Source organism: Cervus canadensis, chromosome 26 (assembly GCF_019320065.1).
Source record: "Cervus canadensis isolate Bull #8, Minnesota chromosome 26, ASM1932006v1, whole genome shotgun sequence".
NCBI classification, from domain to species: Eukaryota; Metazoa; Chordata; class Mammalia; order Artiodactyla; family Cervidae; genus Cervus; species Cervus canadensis.
Window position 1 is genome coordinate 3,738,123 of NC_057411.1, and position 5,659 is coordinate 3,743,781.

Below are 5,659 nucleotides of genomic sequence, written 5' to 3' on the forward strand. Positions count from 1 at the left end.
GATTTTAACTGGGTTAGTAGTAACATGTTAATTTTGTGATTAAAATGCTCTCAGTCAAAATATTTTGAACATACTTATTAATAAAACTAATAGAGAGCTGAAAGTTTAAAGCAAATAAAGAAGATGTGATACATATACAGGCTTATGAAATACTACTCAGCTATAAAAAAAATTTTTTTTTTCCATTTTCAGCAACATGGATGGACTTAGAACACACATTGCACCAATGTCAGTTTCTTAGTTTTGACCTTATTCCATAGTTACGTAAGATGTAATCATTGTGGGAACCTGAGTGAAGGGTACATAGAACCTCTCTACTATTTTTTGCAACTACCTATGAGTTTATAATTTTTCAAAATATTTTGTTTATAATTTTTTGCAACTACCTATGAGTTTATAATTTTTCAAAATATTTTGTAGCCAAGCCCTTATTTTGCCAAGTTTTTGGCAGCAAGGATGAACAAAACAGGGCTTCATACCATACTTCCCTCTAGTAATTTTGGAATCCTTTTGGGTGAATAGGTAAGATGAAAATATATTAAAGATAGAGAAAACAGAAAAATGGTTGTAGCTATACGAGTAATGCTAGGGTTACAAAGCCCAACAATTTCAAGACTTCAGTACTGAGTCTTTGAAATAACAATTCAAAGTGCCAACTGTTGAGAAATCGGCCTTGTCTCAGTGTCAAATTCATGCAGTCAAGGTGGACAGTACAGCAGGGTATCTCCAACATTAGACCAAAAGGGCTTGCCCCAGAACAGCCTTCAGTTTTCTGTCTGGAAAGTCATCTAAAATAGATCTTGCCACACACATCATTCATGTGCTAAGTAGCACGCCTTTTCCATAACTGATCACCACTTGCCCACCCAGGCCATGTGCCAACCTGAGTAATAGGGTGGAACCCTGGGCGCAGGTCCTGGTCACTAGGCCAGCTGCCCATGTTCTGGGAGGACTTCCAGGGGCACACAGATCATGTGGACCCTCCCTGACATAGAGCAATCCATCACTGCTTGAGTGACCTCTTGTATTAGTGAGACCCACACATTACCAAGGTCTGCTTTCCTTGGCACTGAGCCATTAGAGATTGTTGTTCTCTGTTCAACCATTTCTTTTCTTAACAAATGGAAAGCAACTTGTTATGCAACATTCTCTGCCTACAATGGGATATGTGTAATATATATAAAGCCCCTGGCCAACAGAGGATTCCTAACATTAATGATATAATTGACTCCGGCTGTGTCCTTGTCCCCAATTTTCCCCACCTTCCTGCCTGTCCCGCAAACATAACCAGTCTCCTGAATTTTGTGTTTATCATCTCTTGCTTTCTAAAAATAGTAGACTAGAAGGTAGGTATCCCCAAACAATGGTCCTTGGCTTTCTTTGTGTTTTGCTATGAATAATATAGATTGTGCTCCTTTCTATTGATAGTTGTATACACATACGCAAGAGTTTCCACACTTAGGCCATAGAAATGCAATCTTTACTTATTTTAGATAGTGTCAGGTTGTTTTCCTAAGAAATTGTACTATTTTATAGCTCAACAGTAGTAAATAAGATTCAGTTTTTCCACACCTTCACCAACACTTAGTATTACCAGATTTCATCATTTTTTTGTCAATCTAGTAGATGTAAAATGATATCTCATTACGATTTTAATTTGCATTTCTCTGATTACTAATTCGTGTTTTGCTCACCTAGTGGATGAACTCAGGTGGGGCTAGTGGTAAAGAACCCACCTGCTAATGCAGGAGACATAAGGGACACGGGTTCAATCCCTGGATCAGGAAGACCCCCTGAAGAAGGAAATGGCAACCCACTCCAGTGCTCTTGCCTGGAGAATCCCACGGACAGAGGAGCCTGGCTGGCTACAGTCCAGAGGATCACACAGAGTCGGACATAACTGAACGATTTAGCATGCACACATGTACAGTGGATGTAAAATAATATCTCATTATGATTTTAATTTGCATTTCCCTGATTACTAAGGAAGTTAAGAATCTTTTGTGAATTCCCTTGTGGCTTAATGATTAGGATTCTGCATTTTTACTGCTGAGGGCTCAGGTCCCAACCCTGGTCAGAGAAATAAGACTGCCACAAGCCTCAAGGTGCAACCAAAAACAAAAACAAAAAAACAGAATCTTTTAATATCTTGAATAGTCATCTATATTTCTTTTTGTGAATTACTTTATCAAGTTTTTTTGGATTTCAATAGGTTGCAGCCATTCTTTATATACTCTTCATCCTAGTTCTTTGTCAGATGAGGTTATCAGGATTTTTTTCCAAGTTTGTGGCTTATCTTTTTACTCTCTTTATGATATTTTCAGCAAGCAGAAGTTATTAATTTTAGTGAGGTGAGATTTATTCATTTTTTTCCTTTTTGGTTTGAGCTTTTTGTGTCTTTCAATTCCATAGAGAAAGAGGAATTCACTGTGAAAGGGAAAACTTTAAATCTTTTAGAAGAAAATACAGGAGAACACCTTTATAACCTTTGGGTACAGAAGGATTTCTTAACTGAGACTCCAAAACTGTTAATCATAAACCATTGCTACATTAACAAACATGTTTAGAGATTGTTAGGATAAGTTAGGAGGATAAGTTGAGCTCTAGTGCTGTTGTTTTAATTATTTTCCCTGGAGGAATACACTGCTCTGAGCTGCCACCGAAGGGGCAGTTTCAGAACAATAGGCTGTCGGCCCAGCCAGCCTCTGTCCTAATTCCCATCCTTCTGCCCCCACGGCCACCACCTTCCCAGAAGGGAGGCACAGGGACCCACAGCAGTTTCTTCACCTTTAATTCTTCTTTGTTACCAGTGCTGATGGGGGTCTGTTTCCGCTAATCTTAACTGTGGCAAAATGCTCCAGGATGTCTATTCTTCTGGTTACATATGGAATTTCCTGGATTTCAGTTGATTGCTTGGGATGGGGGCTGATTAGATGCAGCTATTTCCAGGCATCCTTGCCTTTTCTTTCCTGAAAAACCATTGTGTTAGCAACATATTTTTAGGTGGGGTTACATTATTCACATACGTTTTCTTTTCTTTTTCATTATACAATTTCAAACCAAATCCCCCCACTGGCCCCCAAAAATGCCAGCATCGAGTGCTACTTTCAACAGTCCTGTCTTTGTTATACTATTTGGGTAATCCTTATAATATTTTTAACATTTTATCATTTTAAAGCCCATTTCTTCCCCCTCTCCAATCTCATGATGCTTCCCTCCCCTTCCCACTCCTTTCCCATATGCCTATTTATGGATCATTATCCCCTTTTCCATCAACATCTTCTCAACTTAGTCCTTGGAGGGGACTCTGTTGGTGTGAGGCTCTCTCATGATGAATGGGATTTTTTTCACTCTTTGTAAAGTGCTGGCTTCCACTAAGGGCAGCTAATTTCTTTGTAGCTACTTGGAGTAAGTAGGTTAGGTTACCAGCACTGCTGCTTATCTCATTCTAAAGTCAATGATCCAACTCACATGATCATCGCCTTTAAATGTGGGGAAACAGTTACACAGAAGCCCTAGTAATTGATTAGTAGGTATTTCCTGAAATGAATCATTTACAAGACAATGCTTCAATTCCCAGAGTATTTCTGAGGCAATTAAGACCTCGTCAGTTGCTTATTTTTTGACTGTTGGATGATGGTCATTTTTTCCTGGTGTAATGTGTGAGATGGAGACTCATTTTCTCAGTGCTCCAGCCACTGGATCGTTCTCGTCTCTTTGTCCTGTGCTTCTGTCTGAAACCTTCTCAGGTAGATGCTTGTGAAACAGTTGATCTTGAGTTTCCATCTGTCTTGGTTTGGATTGCACTGAAACGTCATGGGTTGTTTTGATCGTTGAAGAAAATTGTAGTCAGGATCTGCGTCCTTCCTTCTGCCTTGCCTTCCCAGGGTCAGCCAGTCATGTCAGAGGGGAAGTGAAGGGGACGTGTGGTGGAGGACAGAGGCCCTGTCCCTCCTCCCAAGGCCTGGATGCTCTCGGGCTATGCCCACAGAGAATGCCTGCTCTGCATCTTGCAAGGCTGCTTGAGGCTGGAATTCTTGATTTTCTATGCATACGGTATTTATGACTTTGTGTATCCCAGGCACTAAATTGCAGGCTGTGCCTTAAAATCTGTGGGACAGGAAGTCAGATAATAATTTCTGTCTTACACCAAGCACTTTCTGTGAACAAGGTTTTCATGCTGCTAGCTTGACTTACAGCATCTTATTTAATCTTAGAAACACTGTGTGTCCTAGATGTGATCACCCACATAAGAAACCCAAGGCTGGGAGAGGTTGGGTGTATTTTCCAGGTCATTCAACTAAAGAGTGAAGAAATTCAATTCAAATATAGATTTGCCTAACTTCACAAGGTGCTTTTAACCACTACACCGTCCTGCCTCCCTCTTAGAGAAAATAAATGATAGGCCAGAAATACATGAAGTGGCGTGAAAGTTGCTCAGTCATGTCTGACTCTTTGTGACCCTTGGACTATACAGTCCATGGAATTCTCTAGGCCAGAATACTGGAGTGGGTAGCCTTTCCTTTCTACAAGGGATCTTCCCAACCCAGGGATCAAACCCAGGTCTTCTGCATTGCAGGCAGATTCTTTGCCAGCTGAGCCACAAGGGAAGCCCAAGAATACTGGAGTGGGTAGCCTATCCCTTCTCCAGCAGATCTTCCCAACCCAGGAATCAAACTAGGGTCTCCTGCATTGCAGGTAGATTCTTTACCAACTGAGCTAATACATGAAATAATACCAGAAATACATGGTACTAACTAAAAGGAAGTTACAGAAAGGTGAATTCATGGCAAGCTGGAGTAGTCAAGGGTTATAGAGCAGAAGGAAAGGGTCCATAGAGAGTCTCTGATCCCATGTTTCTCAAACTCGTCTCTTTAAGTTGTTAAAAAAAAAAAAACATTAAAAAATATGGAATGTTTTGTGAGTTTCTACAGGGACCATGCTAATTTTCTTTGATTCCTTCCAATTTTAGTATATGTACTACCAGTGAGCACTCTTACAGTTTTTAACTTTCAACCCACAACATAACATGTATTTTACTTTCAGTTCAGTTCAGTCACTCAGTCGTGTCTGACTCTTTGTGACCCCATGCACTGCAGCACGCCAGGCCTCCCTGTCCATCACCAACTCCTGGAGCTTACTCGAACTCATGTGCATAGAGTCGGTGATGCCATCCAACCATCTCAATCTCTGTCATCCCCTTCTCCTCCTGCCTTCAATCTTTCCCAGCATCAGGGTCTTTATGACCCAGTAAATGCATATATTTATAACTGAAACAAAATTTTACTTCAATACTGGCCCCAATTCTATGCAGTGCACCCCACTTTTCTTTGTTTTACATCTTTAAAAAAAATTTTTTTTTAAATGTGGACCATTTAAAAAGTCTTCAATGGATTTGTTTCAATATTGCTTCTATTTTATGTTTTTAATTTTTTGGCCCCAAGGCATGTGGGATCTTAGTTCCCTGACCAGAGATGGACCCACACCCCATGCATTGAAAGGCAAAGTCTCAACCACTGGGCCGCCAGGGAAGTCCCTATATCATTCTTGAAAAAGAATTCTGGTCCTAAATAGATTCTATGACCTACAAATCCTGATCTAAAAACGTCAACAGATGGGAGACATCAAAGCCTGGATATGCGTTGAGTCCTCAGCATAG

General features: G+C 40.3%; 1 pseudogene; it reads right to left on the reverse strand.

Annotated features, from left to right (window-relative positions):
• Positions 1–4,902: 4,902 nt before the first annotated feature.
• LOC122428556 lies at positions 4,903–4,994 on the reverse strand (annotated as a pseudogene).
• Positions 4,995–5,659: the final 665 nt, after the last annotated feature.